This window comes from Cajanus cajan, chromosome 10 (assembly GCF_000230855.2).
Source record: "Cajanus cajan strain Asha chromosome 10, NIPB_CcT2T_4, whole genome shotgun sequence".
NCBI lineage: Eukaryota > Viridiplantae > Streptophyta > Magnoliopsida > Fabales > Fabaceae > Cajanus > Cajanus cajan.
The window spans coordinates 5,893,021-5,901,169 of NC_138526.1; positions in this window are offsets into that span (position 1 = coordinate 5,893,021).

The window sequence follows — 8,149 nt, forward strand, 5'->3', positions numbered from 1 at the left end:
GAGAATGACCTCGCGGCGATGCGCACCGCTAACGAAGCAGACCTAGCGGCGCTACGCGCCGAGAACGAGCGCATCCGCGCCCAGCTCCCTCGGCATCGCCCCGGCCAGCCACCGCACGACAGCGGTGATCATGAGGAGGAGGCGCATTCAGCCCCCCATTCCCAAGCAACCACCAAGGCACCACATTCACAGCCCGCCACGCACCGGTCTCATGCATCAACACACAGATCAGGGCAGGGCACCAGCAAGGCCCCCACTCATGTCTCCGAAGGCCAAGAGCCTTTCCGCCGTCATCCCTTTGTGAACGGCATCATGGAGACTTCGTTACCCCGCGGGTGGAAGCCCCTCCACCTCGACCGCTACGACGGCACTACGGACCCCGATGAGCACGTCGACGCGTACACGACTCAGGTAAACCTTTACACTAACAGTGACGCTATACTGTGCAGGGTCTTCCCGACCTCGCTTAAAGGACCCGCGCTCCATTGGTACACCCAACTGCCGGCAGGGTCCATTGACAGTTTCGCCACCTTGGTGCGGCGGTTCACGGCACAGTACGCCACCAGCCGACCTCACCACACAACCTCGGCCGCCTTGGCCAACCTCAGACAGAATGACGACGAGCCCCTACGGGCCTTCATGGAGCGCTTCTCTAACATATCAGTACGGATCTGAAATCTAAACCCGGAAGTCGCCCTACACGCCATGCTCATGGCACTGAAACCCAGATCGTTCGTCGACAGCCTATGTCGCGACGCCCCGCGATATGGACGAACGGCGCGCCCGCGCCGCCGGCTACATTCAAATGGAGGAGCACGCGGCCTTCCGCGACCAGGTTTGCGGTAAGGGCCCTGCTAAACCAGAACAGGGCCACAAAGACAAGGTTAAAGTCAACAACGACAACCAATTCAAGAAGTCAGCCAGGACAAACAGAGCCGGGAGGTACGACTTCTACACCCCTCTGAACGCCCCAAGAGTCCACATTTTGGAGGAAGCCAGTAACAGCAACCTGCTAGACCTCCCACCACCCGGCCACACACCAAACAGTGCTGACAAGTCCAAACACTGTCGGTATCACAGAAACTATGGCCATACCACAGACGAGTGCTGCACACTCCGGGACCACATCGAGGAACTCATCCAGGCAGGTCACCTCGGCCACTACATTCAGCGACAGCCAGGCTCCCGAGGTGGCTCCAGAGGCCGGGGACGCGGGAGAGGCCGAGGATCAGGAGCTCGGGGGGACCTACCCACAGGACCTCAGCAAAACGCCAATGGCGCAGTACAGGCTAAAATAAGCCAGGAGACCGAACCAGCCCCCTGCGGGGAATAATCAACACAATTGCAGGCGGCTTCGCCGGAGGAGGTGCCAGCAGCTCAGCCTGAAAAAGACACCTCCACAGTATCAACTGCGCCCATTCCACTGCCTCGATCCCCTACAAGAGCTCACCACCAATCTCTTTCTCCGACGAGGACTACACAGGGATCAGCCCCAATCAGGATGACCCCATGGTCATCGGGGTAGAAATTGCAAACTGGGAAGTCCAAAAGACACTCATCGATCAGGGGAGCTCGGCAGACGTCCTGTATTGGCCAACTTTCCTCAAGCTCGACGTCCCTCACTCTCTCATCCAGCCGCATACAGAGCCCTTAGTTGGCTTCGCCGGTGAACGGGTCCACACCCGCGGATACGTGGACCTGCTCACAACCTTTGGCACACCCCCGGACGCCAGAAGAATCATGGTCCGATACCTCCTCGTGGAGGCCAACACCTCTTATAACATCATAATAGGGAGGCCGACCTTAAATCATCTCGGCGCGAACCCCAGCACTCTCGTTAAAGGCCGAACACGAACCTTAACCCATTCATTCGCAAAAATCCGAGGTCCAGTTCGAACCTTAATCAAACGTCAAATCCGAGGTCGAGTACGAACCCCGACACTTTCTTCAAAGGTCGAGTCCGAACCTTAATGGAACCCGCTCGCAATTTACGAAGTCAAGTGCAAACCTCGACGCTCTTGTCAAAAGTCAAGGTCGAACCCTAGTAACTCATTCGGAGGTCGAGTCCCGACCACATACCCGAAATCGAGTTCGATCCATGACAAAACATGCATGACCCTAAACTTAAGGGCGGACATGGACCACTTATCTAATAGACTATGGCCCAGGCCAAGGAATCCAAGAGGTGATACCTTAAAAGAACCAAGAGGAATGGGATGATCTTAAAGACCTTTTTCATATATTTTGTACATAGTCTTTTGTATAGGTTATTTTTGCCTTTGTATTTGTGAGGCACTTTACTTGCTTTTTCTAGTGTTTGTATATTGATTTTAAGGTGGGCTACTTGGAGAGTTTAACTCCATTTAACCTCCCTAGTTCATACTTTCATTTTGTATTTTTTCAGTAGGGAAAAGGGGGTGCATTTAGCAAAGTTAGGGAGTGTGCTTAGAAATTGGGCCTGAGTTGGGCCTAGGCTAAATTTTGCATATTAGACTCATTTTGCTCCTAATTTTTCATAGATTTGATTTAGCTAGGTTTCATCATCATATGATGAACCTAACTAAACCAAATTGAAGATTTTCAAATTAATCTTGGAGCCATTTTGAGACCAAGGCCGCCTAGCCCAAATGACTTCCTCTTGGCCGAAATTTCTAAGACTTCTCCTCTTGGTTTTGAAGCTTGCCTTGCAAGCCACTAAACTAAGGGAGGTTAAGCCAACCTTACCATGGTTCTTAAGTGAACCATGGTCAAGGTTAGCTTCTCCTAGAAGCTAGCTAAAACCGTGGGAGTTAAGTTCACCTTACCATGGTTCCTAGTGAACCATGGTTAAGGTTAGCTTCTCCTACAAGCTACCTTATCCTATATATTTGTTTTCTATACTCTTGTAATCACTTTTGAACATATTAGAGAATGAAAATCAGATTTTCTCTCTTATCAAGAGTCTCCAAAATCGTGAGGGATTTCTACTCTAAGAAATCCTCCAAAGTTCTTCAAACCTAAGCCTAGGTTCTTCAAGCTTCTCCATCCAAGAGAAGTAACCGAATCCCTTTCAAGACTTCCTCTCTATTGGAGTTGCTTCATGGAGCTTCAAAGAGTCCTTGAAGGTTTATCTCAAGAGCATATTCGGTCCTAAGCATGGAGTTATGGAAGAAATCTCAATCTACTTCCACTAGTTCCATCATTATCCAACCTACTACACTCCGGCTTGAGGTCGGCGCAATACCTCGACGCTAATAAATCAAGGTCATCAAGCCTCTACAGAGACACTCACCCAAACAGAAGTTCGAAGTCACGCCCGAACCTCGTTTAGCATACAAGGTCGAGTATGAGCCTCGATGCTCCCCCTTAAAGGTCGAGTCCGAACCTAACCAAGTCGCCTAATTCAAAATCCGAGGTCGAATACGAATCTCAACACACACACGAATTCTCCCTTAAAGGTCGATACCAAACCACTAACCTGAGGACAACTTTGAACCCTGGCAAAGCACACCCCACTCTCGATACCGGGGTCGAATTTGAACCCCGGCACGACCAACTTAGGATTGAATTCTGACCTTGACTCCAGCCTAGGGTCATTTATAAACTCTCACAACAATTACAAAGTCACAATTTGAGATCGAATACGAATCTTAACACATTCATCTACGGCCGAGTCCGAACTTCCACGAAAAACCCTACTGAGCAAGCAACTAAGGCCGACCTCGAATCTCGACGTCACTGGCGCAAGATAAGAGGTATCACCCGATACAAAAGCATATAACAGACGCCAAACATGCGCTTCAAACAGCGCGAACAGCCAAAATTAAACCCAAAACGAACAAAATAGAGCAACATGCATACATGTATACAAGAAAAATTCACAAGATTCAGTACATCAATTCACGCCAAAGAGAAAGGAAACCAAAATTACAAAGAAAACCTAAGCGGAGGCATTTTCACTGGAACTGTCGTTAACATCGTCCTCCGAAACAATCCTCCCACGACGGACCACCTTCTCCACATGCATCGAGGAGAAGTCGAACCCGGGAGCAAGAAGTCGTGCCTGACGGGCAGCCTTCTGAAAGCCCCTCTTATGCTCTGCCACGACGGAGCGCTCCATCTCGACGAGCCGTCCTTCCACGGCCGCTTTCCCTGCTGCCAGCTCCACGAGCTCTACTCTCAGCGCAGCAATCTCATCCTCTCGACCACCCAGAATGGCCTCACTGCGGAGACGCTCCTCAGCCGTCGCTGCCAACTCCCCCTTTAGAGAGGCCACAGCATCCTCTAAGACCCGCACCTGGTCACGGGAGGATGTCACCTCGTCCTCCAAAGAACGGGCCCGCGCCCGAGAAAAAGCGGCGAGCCCCTGCAGCTCCCCCACTCGAGAAGCATAAGCCTCATTGGACCGCAATGCAATCTCAAAAGATTTCTGCACCCGCGCAAGGTCGCTACGCGCGGTCCGGAGCTCAGCCTCCCGCCGCTTCGCCTCATCAAGAGCCGCGGTGAGAGTCTTGTTATCCTCCCTCAGGATCTTGTTCGCCTCCTTCCATGGCTGAAGCCGGCCCTTCACCTTAGCCAGCTCCTGCTCTTGCTTGGCCAGCTCCTGCTCCCGCTTAGCCACCTCCTGCTGCTGCTTGGCCAAGTCTTCTCGCTGCTGGCCCCACTTGGGTTTCCAGTGACTCATTATGCCTATCACCCTCTGCAGCATGACCTGGGCAGCATCAAAACTGTCCTCGGGACCGATCCTGTCAATCAATCCCTGGTCCTCGAAGCTCAACGAACCCTGAGGAAAGAACCTCTCCGCGATCACCCCCGCGCTCCATAATGAATCCATACCGGCGGACGCGCTCACGTGATCCAGCCACACCGTATCTATCCCCTTCCCAAAGCGATGGGACAGATATTGGGTCCGGGAAGGCCCCTGCGATGAGCCCGCCTGCAAACACCAGTCCCGCATCACAAATAGATAAGGAGACATGCGAGAAAGCCACAAAAACAAAACAAAACAAAACAAAAAACCAGACTCACCCCAGCAGCCTGGGCGGCCAGCCCGGAAGCCTGCACCTCAGGATCAGCGGCATTTCCCGCCTGCACCTCAGGCTCAGCGGCTTTTCCCGCCTGCACCTCAGGCTCAGCGGCTTTCCCCGTCTGCAGCTCAGGCCTAGAGGCACTTCCTGCCTACAAAAAATCACCCAGATCAAACAGCCAGGCAACATAGCAAAAAGCCAGAGTGAAAAGTCCGAGAAGACAATACTTACCACCTTGGCAACTCGGACGGTCTGCTCGGAAACGCAGACCTCCACCTCAGCAACGCCAACCCCGCCCTGCAAAGGGATCCATAACGCCTCAAAAAACAAAGACGAGGAACTAACACGGAAAACGCGTGCATGTGATAAGCTACTCACCTCGGCGTCCGGTGCAGTAAGCCCGACACCCTGCACCACCTCCGCCGTAGCCACTGGCGAGGCCTCCTTGGCCGGAGGGCTGTCGGTGAGATCCACAGCGTCCACAACCCGGGAGGTCGTCTCCTCAACATTGTGAGAAGCGGAGGTCCCCCCGACCTCCTCCTTCCCCCTCTTCCTCTTCCGGTGGGTCTTTAGGGAGACAGCATCCTCCTCCGGAGGCTCGGGAACCTCGAGCTCGGAAACATTGTAGCGGTGTTTAAGCTGACGCCACAAGTTTCTGCCCATAATGTCTATAGAAAAGAAACAGAAACACATCAATAACCGGCAACCACACAAGTCCTAAAAACCTACCAGAGCACATAATACTCACTCTCTAGGCCCCTTCTCCCTGAAAGGCGAATTCGCAAGCGACAAGACGAGCTTGCAATCCAACGGACGAGGGAGCGCGGCAAGATTCTTGATGGCGGCCGTCTCCGCGGCCGTCACCTTCAGATCCCCCAAACCGTGAAACCGGGACGGCTTGGGACACCAATAGAATGGAAACCTCGGCAAACCGCCCAAGTAGAACACCTCGTCTTCCAAAGGGTCAACACCCACAAGGGCGACCCGGAAAAACTCCTGCTTGAAATTTTTATACGATTGGGAGTAGGGAGTAAACAAGCCCCCATCCCTACTCCCGCTCAGGGACAAAATGCCATAAGGCGGAACGCCCATCTTCAACTGATAAAAATGAAGAAAGACGCGAAGAGACACCTCTATACCTAGAACTGTACACAGGACCTGAAAAGCCCTCAAAAAACCCCAACTATTGGGATGCAACTGGCAAGGAGCCGCGTTGATGAAATTCAAAAAATCGCACTCAAACTGGGTAAAAGGAAGACAGACACCCAAATCCCTAAAAAAGCATTGATATACATAGAAATGAGAGGGATCAGTAGACCTCCCCATATACACGCCCTCATCAGCCTGACAGGGCTCAAGCCGAATCATGTGGGAAATGGAGGAATCGCAAACCCTATGCGCTCTCCGAAACGCATTCACTTCGAGGAAAGAGCGAAAAATGATCTGAGCCTCGGCCACCTCGCGTTTGACCCAGTCGTAACCAGGAACGCTCGGCTCTGGGCCCCTAGGTGGCGGTGAATCTTTCTTCTCAACAGTGACCCTTCCGGCGGCCACCACCTTGCCACGCGCCTTGCCCCTGGCAAACGCAGAGGATCCGGCACCACTTCCACCGGCCATGAAAAAAGAGAAGAAGCAAATAAAAAGGAAGTACCTGGTACTCCTCCTCAGAAAACAACCCTACCAAAGAAGGGACTACCGGAAACGACGACGGCGACGGAAGCGCAAAAGAGAAAGGAGGTAAAGGGAACCAAGAAAAGCTCTCGTACTCGAGAAGTCAGAAGAAAGACAGGGAAGAGGCGCGAGAAGAGAGAAAGGCTAAAACTCTCCCCGAAATTCAAAACCGACGCGACACGTGTCAGTTGAAAGGCACACCCGACGACACACTTATTACCAAACCATCATTAAAAAACCGTCACTGCCCCCAATACGTCAATCAAACGTCTCCAGAGCATGAACAGTCGCGACACGTGGCGAGCCTCTAGTTAGCGTACGCGCAAAGCCACCTCTCCTCTCACGAGCCCGACCTTAACTCCTCGGCCTACGGCCTTCGGAGCTCGGGGGGCTAGTGTATTGACCGCATTTCGCACCCGGGCTCTCAGCCCGGGTTGACATTATAAGGGTCATCCCGGGCACGCGTTGAACAACGTCAGCCCGGAATCCGGACAGATAACGCCCGAGCTCGGAGATCTCGTCCCAGGCCAAAACCGTTCTCCAATTATACCATATTATGTCACAACGTGATCATATCATATTATATGATATCGTATCATATCATATCTTATCTTAGGCCCAAGACAACCCTAATTCACACAAAGGTATGTGCATTATATATACGAGACTCATACTCATATAAACCCTAACTTTGGCATCGGAGTCTCTTTTGCAGGTACCTCCCCCATCTTGGAGCACCAACACATCAAGCAAAGGAGGCTCACTGATCTTACTGGGCAGACCATCCCTACGGCCAAATTCCGGTAAGAACAAAAGGTTTTATTATGTTTTATATATATATATATATATATAATACAGTATAAATAATCAAAAAAAACAAATTTCATTTATATTTTAAAATAAATTTATTTATGAATATTATATTTATTTATTTAAAAAATATATAAATATAATAAATAAATATAATAAAAACTATTATGTTTATAAAATTAATAAAAGTATTTATTATGTTTAAATAAAATTAAACATATATTTGTTTATTTAACTAATAATAATAATAATTTATTTATTTTAAACAAAACTATCTATAAAAATAATCAACTTCCACTCTATTTCTCTTCTATTTTACTCTTATCAAACAACTTTTATTTATATTCTATTTCTCTACACTTCTCCACATTTCTCTTATCTTATTTTTTTCTCTTTTCTCTTTATTTATTTCCTCTTTATTCAACACAGTGTTAAGGTTAAAATACTTTTTTAATATATGTAGTTTCATTTACTTTATCTTTCAGTATCTATAATTTACAATAGACCTTTTTAGTCTTAATACTTATCTTTTTTTTAGTCCTATAATTTTAGATAGATCTTTTTATTCCTTATACTTATAGATTTTTTTATCCTTTAAGTCTATATTTTTAACTTTTTTTGCAACGTTGTCTTTTTTGTGTTGATGTAATAGATGTATTAAT